The following is a 7,516-nucleotide window of genomic DNA, read 5'->3' as shown; positions in this document are numbered from 1 at the left end:
GGAGCAAAACGTAGGCACCAGGCTGTTAATCTGATACTAAAAAGGGTTAACAAAGAGTAAAGATGGCTGATTTAATCAAGGGGAGGTCTACAAGAATTGCCCCTAGAAGACCCCAGATTCATAACCAGCTTTATATTCCAGACTCTTGACCCCTGGGCGAGAAGTCTGTGAAGTTTGATTCTATGCCAAATGATGTTATTTCACTAACTGAGACTCTAAATTTGCACACTGTTTGCACAATGTTAGAAGCTCAAGCCATTATCTTATTGGCCAAGTTCATTGTTCCAGCTTTGGCAATCACAGTTCTTTTGCTTTATCTTCTATTTTTGTTGCATTTTCTTTCCCTGTAATTGGAGAGACAGTTTCTAACGCTCATATAACCACCATGCCACTTTATTTTGTATTTTCCTGAATTTTCTGCAATAAAACCATAAATGTAGTTTCAGTTTACAATCTCGTCTGTAGTGATGTTCTGTGGTGATGTTTACCTGTTGGGATTAGCTTGGTTACCCACTGGGGTGCTTCGGACCCATTTGGTGCAGGTTCTGAGGTTAAACGGGACCAAATTTACACAGGCAAACCTCTCTAGGGAGCTCATTCTACAGCCAGGGGGCCACTGCAAAAAAGGCCCTCTTCCCGGTAGCCACCCGCCTCACCTCCTTTGGTGGGGGATCCTGGAGAAGGGCTCCTGAGGGTGATATGGGGCAGGCACCTATGGGAGAAGGCAATATATACTGCTCCACATCTAAACAGATTCCGAAGCGGTGAAGGAGAGAGAATATGAACAAAAGATAAAACGCTTATTTCTGTCTAAACATGCATAGGGTTGTGCCCTTAGTTTTAATGGCTGCTTTGAAATGTCATTTACTTGATATTACATTGAATTTAATACATTTAAATAGTAATATTTAAATGTTTACATTTAATATTGCATTTATCTATATTTGTGCTCTTTGTCATTCTGTACTATATTTTTTAAGATATGTTTGTAACCCCCTCAGACAACATCTATTCTTGGGCAGATTAAGAACGTAACAGTAGTAGTAGAAATAATAGAAATAATGATAATAAGAAATGATATATGCACAATCATACGAGCCAGCATGGTGTAGCAGTGAAAGCGCTGGACTGGGAGCCGGGAGATCTGGGTTTGAGTCCTCACTCAGCTATGGAAGCTCACTGGGTGACCTTGGGCCAGTCACAGACTTTCAGCCCAACCTACCTCACAGGGCTGTTGTTGTGAGGATACCAAACCAGAAGATCTCAATGGATCAGGTGTAGCGGCTAGAGCTTTTGGACTGGGAGCCGGGAGACCCAGTTTCGAGTCCCCACTCGGCCATGGAAGCTCACTGGGTGACTTTGGGCCAGTCACAGACTCTCAGCCCAGCCTACCTCACAGGGTTGTTGTTGTGAGGATAAAATGGAGAGGAGAATGTAAGCTGCCTTGGGTTCCTTGCAAGAGGAAACAAGGCGGGATATAAATGCAATAAATAAATAATCAAAGCAAGAGTGCTTTTTTGTTGATCCCCAGACAGCTATCATGTTTGTAGCTTCAGAAACAACAGAGAGTCTGGTGGCCCCTTAAAAACTGACCGATTCATTTAGTCTGGTGCAAGCTTTTGTGGACACCTTCCACTTCCCCAGATGGCTGTCGTTGATGGATGCACACATCCAGATCGGTGCTTTGCCAGGGCAGGGGGACAGCAGAGAAAGCCCCGGGTCGGCTGAAGGATTGAAAAGCTTTAGCAACCCAGCCGGGCTCTGGTCCCAGAATGAATTCGAGGCCTTCTTCCCAGTAAGCCCGGATGTCAGGGAGGGGGGAGCACAAGGCCAAGTGAACCCATGAAACAATATGGGGACAGGACAGGGGAAATAGGTTCGTCCCTCAGTGCTGGGCATGGACTCTCTGCTTCCAAGGACGGTGTGGTGCCTCAAGGACGGGAGGCATCGATCACTCTGAACAAGACGTTTCCAGGGGTGGCGCACGTGTGTTTTGTGTCCCTTATCTGATGGCAACACCGGCCCCCTGTTTCAAGTGAGAACAATAAAGGTCACAGAGACCCTTTCCTGCCTGGTTGCCGGGAATGAGCGCTCCCAGTCCGCCTGGCCTCACCGCTTCCAAAATATTGATGGGAGAGGAAGATCGTATCATGAGGACTAGCAGGGCAGGGGTGCATGCGTCTCTGTGTGTGGGAAGCCAGAGAATTTCTCCATTTATGGTTATTACTCTGTGTAGGGCCCCAGTAGCAAGCCACAGAGTTTAGATTCCGCCCCCACCCCGCAGTTTCTAGTTTTAAAAACCCAACACTTTAAAACTGAAGTGTCAAAGATTTGAGCCATCTCCCTGTTGCACAAAAGGATTCTTCTTTTTGGCCAGACAATGTTCCTGGTTTGGGGTTTAATTTTTTTCCCCGTTGAGTCTTCTGGCAAATCGTCATCCTAAATATGAGCCAAAACAGCTCTCCCCCAATCTGGTGCCCTCTGGATGTATTGGACTACAACTCCCATCATCTCAGCTGGGAAGTACGGGCGTTCCTGCTGGTGCCAAATGTTCACGGACGGTCTTGGGAGGGGACTGGGATCTCTACAACACACACAGGCATCCGACTGTTTAGACGATCAGGAAACGAGCTGGCAACTGGGCGAGGGTGGGGCAGAATTATTCCCATCGCTGGCGGGCGTGGGGGGCTGGGCGTGTGTCTGGCCATGTCTGGATTTCGGCTTTCCAAAGCAACTGTTTCTGTTGCTTTGGAGGGCTTCTCCCTCCACCCGACTACTCACACCGCCTCCAGCCCTGCACTCAGGGCCGGCGCCGAGAGTCGGCATGGTGGCGCACTTGCTGAGGGCCTGCACCCCAGCAGGGGCCCACCAACCAGCCCCCCAGACTTGCTCCTCCTCTCCCCCTTTGCGACCCTCCTGTTCCCCTGCCTCTTGCTCCGGCCCAGACAATGGTGGTGGCGAGGAGCAGGAGATGCCACGACCTGCTTGCTCCCTGGCTCTCCGCCTGGCCAGCAAGCAAGTGGAGCAAGGATGAGGCAATGTCCTCCAATCCTATGCATGTTTAGACCGAAAAATGTCCTCCAATCCTATGCATGTTTAGACAGAAAAATGTCCCCCAATCCCATGCATGTTTAGACAGATTCCTGCACTGAGCAGGGGGTTGGTCTTGTAGGCCTCTTCCCACCCTACTATGGTATGGTATGAGGCCCAACAGCAGCTGGTGACCATGGCGATGAGAAGGTGGTCTCACTGAGGGAGGGGACTTGGGGAGGGTGTCTTGCCCAAGCGCCCTCCAAAACCTGGAACCTTGGAGCAGAAGGCTGTCATGGCTACTAGTCCTCATGGCTCTCTCCTACCTCCAGTCTCAGAGGCAGTGTGCCCGTGTGCGCCAGTTGCTGGGGAGCATGGGTGGGAGGGTGCTGCTGCACTCCTGTCCTGCTCGGGGGTTCCTGGTCAACAGCTGGCTGGCACTGTGGGAAGAGAATGCTGGGCCAGATGGACCCTTGGTCCGATCCAGCAGGGCTCTTCTGATGTTCTTATTGGGGGGCTGGCAGATGGCAGTTCCCTGGTTGTCGGTATCCTCTGCTTGATGGGCTGTCCACAAGTCTGGGTTCAAGCCGAGGGAGGGTGGCCAGGTGTCCTGCTTTACAGAGGGCAGTCCTTGCTTTGGGAGAGCGGGCAGAGGGCAGTCCGGTCTACAGCGGAAGCTCGCATCGAGAGCAGGGGCCTTGAAGTTGTTTTATAGGCCCCCTCCAACCCTACTGTTCTATGATTCTACAGGGATGCTTTGACTTGGATACCTGCATTGAGCAGGGGGTTGGACTAGATGGTCTTATAGGCTCCTTCCAACCCTATGATTCTATGATTCCCCCCACATTGGACAGCAGGGCGAGCAGTCACACAGGTCACCTGGTCCGTCTTCTCCACTGTGGTGAGACATCTTGACTTTCTAATCATAGTTATTACCTACACATATTCATTTGCAGATGCAAATATTATGCAAAGCAGTGTTTGGGTGACGGATTTCCTCTTTTTTCACAGCTCTGAGCGGCAGGGTTTCAGGCAGGAGTTTTTCCAGCTCTTCCATGGATCTGCTGCTGGGATTGGACCAGGACTTTCTGTCTACAAAGCAGGGGCTCTACTGATCTATGCCCCCCTCCCCACAAGTCTAGAGACTAGGGATGACTAAGCATTTCATTTCGGTTTGTTTTTGATCAGCATTTCCCAAATTTCATCAAGTCTCTCATACCTGGCACAAAAGGACCTCGAGATTTAAAGAATTCAAACGTGAGAGAAATTGACTGACTTGTCCGTCTAGGCTTTGAATGTTTCTCTCTTTAAAATCTCTTGAGTATTCAGTACAGCTGGGCATAAATGGCGTCTCAAAATCACACACACACACCCCCATGGGCAGAGAAATTGGGGGAACAATTTTACCAAATTTCTCCAGAGGGAGAAGAAATTATCCAACAGTTTCTCGCAGGGAGGGCTCACCATGGGCAGTAGATGTAACACAGCTTGTTTCTCCTTTCCTAAGGGTTGCTTTTTTGTGGGGAGGGGGGTTGTCCTGCTATAGCAACTGGCAACAGCAACTGTGTTGGCAGCCTGGCCCCCATTTACATCCCCACAAATGTCCCACACCTAGCATCATTCCAGGGCATTGTGGGGGAAGAGAGGGAAGGCGGCCACCATCGAAACTGAATTGAAGTGTGGGAAGCCAAGGAGGTTGCCAGCTGCCAGAGAGATGATTGTACAGTGAAAGACAGGACACTCATGCACACTCCTTGGTCACCTCGTAAGTAAGGTAAGCAGCAGAACCCCAAACCCAGCCCACGAGAAGGTCTCCAAAATGTTCTTCTCCTTTGAATTTCTTTTCGAAAGCAATGTCTTTTCTATCCATTTGAATGAGAATGGGGGGGGGGGAATGTGGGAGATGTTATCGGCACAGCCCTAATATTCAACCATGTTGGTGGCGAATTAGGGTTTCTAACCGGCTCATCCTCTTTAAGAGCTACATGGCAGGTACATCATGTTCCTCTCCATGCGGGGGAGAATTGTACTACTAAATTTGACCAGTGCAGGTGTAGGAGAATTTCGTTTCAGTTTGGTTTCGAAAAGGATTTACCAACATTCACGCATTCCTTCCTATTCAGGATGGAAAGAAACTGAGATTCTAAAAAGTCAGATGTGGGAGAAAGCAAAACCTGACCAGATACCCTGAACAAGGAACTGAAGAGGGAAAAACCTGGAGAGATGGAGAAATTTGCAGCTGCAGGCAGCCCCTCAAGTGCCCGCTTCCCCCCAAATCCCTCAGCCTGGTTTGGTTTTGCTCCCAGGAAAAAAAGAGAGGGGCAAAGCTCACTTCCCCTCATACTTAAGCATCTATGTCTTTTGAAGCTGTGATAATAATATTTAATATTATTATGATTATTAAACAGCAATAGCTGTTTAACAGATAAACAGATCCACCAGCAACACCTTCAGAAGGGCCTTCTAGACATCTGGATTTTTGTTGTTCAGTCGTTAAGTCGTGTCCGACTCTTCGTGACCCCATGGACCATAGCACCTCTGGATCTCAGTTATCTATTCATTGGTTGGTTTTCTTTCTTCAGATTTGGGCACGAGGAGGAAATCTCAAATCTGAAGGGTCCTTGCAGGAAACACAGCGTGTAGGACAGGGAGGTGAATCTCTCCCCTCTCCAGAGCGATTGGAGCCAATTTCGTATCCCCTGCCCTAGTGGCTAGAGTGCTTTGGAAGCAAGTCCCCGTTGAGGACTAGTAACTTGGGACATAATGTTGTTAGTTGCCTTGGGAGGACTTCTGCCCTGAAAGACTGCCCAGAAATATTTTAATAACTAGAAGAATGAGAAATAATAATAATAATAATAATAATTATTATTATTATTATTATTATTTTGAGATGTGTCTTCCTAGTTTCACCCCAGAGGGAAAAGTCAGATATCATCATGATCATCATCATCATCATCTAATTATTAACCTGTCTGGCTCTTCCCTCTAGGCTGAAAGTAGAAGGGCACATCTTATTCTACCAAAAGATTTAATAGCCTGTCCCATATCTTGAAAGCCCAGGTTGGGTTAATGGAGAGAATGGGGACACGCTGCCCCTGTTCCCTCCCCACAATTAACTCAGCCACCTTTCCAATGAGATTAGGAAAGGAACATAAAAACCAGCCTCACCAAAATCAAGAACTTTTCCTGCCGGATTTTTTCCCCCATACATCATTTATTAGCCCTGTGCCTTCCACAGCACACACCTTTGTTTGCCATGATTTCAACAGAATACATGTCTGTGGAGAACTCTATCATTCACACATGGAGACATAAGTACAGTTGAGAGAATATAAGACTTGGGTTTATGGGATACGACCCCAAATCCACCCACCCCAGTATTCTGTTTCCGACAGTGGACAGCCAGGAAAGCCACCAGCAGGGCGACACGGACGTAGGGAACAGCTGCCTACTGAGTTGGACCGTCGGACCATCCAGCCCAGGGTTGTCTACCTGAGATTGTTTTAAGTCACCTGGGATTGCATGTAAGGCATGTGCTCTCCCAGTAAACTATTGGTGGAGAAAGATGCTCTTTCTCCTCCATGTCAAGTGACCAGATATAGACAGTCTCTGCAGATGGAGGCTTTATTAAATCTCAGATTTTTCCAGATCAACCTATATCTCTCTCTTCCCAGCTTATATATATATGTGTGTGTGAGAGAGAGAGTGTGTGTCATATGTGTATATAAATGTGTATATAATATAATATATATATATATATATATATACATAACTATGCCATACTGGTCTCTTACAAAAATGGAAGGGTACAATTTTCTCTCTTTCCTTAATCCTGCCTTTCCCCCCTCTTAATTGTCAGTTTACCATTTCTTTTGGCATTTCATTTCATAGAAGCATAGGGTTGGAAAGGGCCTACAAGACCATCGAGTCCAACCCCCTGCTCGGTGCAAATTCCCAGGCAGTTTCCCATCCAAGCACTAACCAGGGCTGACCCTGCTTAGGTTCCGTGATGCATTTTCAAGGTGTGTTGTTGCCACGGGAACTTAAAAAATATTCATGGATCTCATTCTTACCTCGCCAAGGATTCTCGGCAAAGTGAATTGGGGGTTATAGATTCTATCCTCACAATAACCCTGCAAGTTAGGGAAGCCCAAAAATTGGTGCCTGGCCCAGATGGGTCATCTATGGCGACTTTGTGCCTGCTGCGTGGCTCCCAACTTTTTTTGGTTGGTGGGTACATTTGGAATTTTGAGAGTGTGTTGTGGGCGCCCTCACAAAATGGCTGTCACGAGGGATCTTGGCTATTCATATAATGGCTGCCATGGCATGCATGACCAGTCGCAAAACACTCATTTCCGAGAAGGCAAACTAGTGAAAGTGTAAGAAACATAATGTGCCTAAGAACCTTAGTACAACGAGGAAGGGGAATTTGCGCTCCAAATAGGGATATCGCAAAAATCCACAACAGATTCAAATCAGTTTGGAT

Source organism: Heloderma suspectum, chromosome Z, assembly GCF_057233095.1.
Source record: "Heloderma suspectum isolate Gila_16-S chromosome Z, 16-S_ref, whole genome shotgun sequence".
Lineage (NCBI taxonomy): Eukaryota > Metazoa > Chordata > Lepidosauria > Squamata > Helodermatidae > Heloderma > Heloderma suspectum.
Note: the sequence above shows the minus strand (reverse complement) of the source record.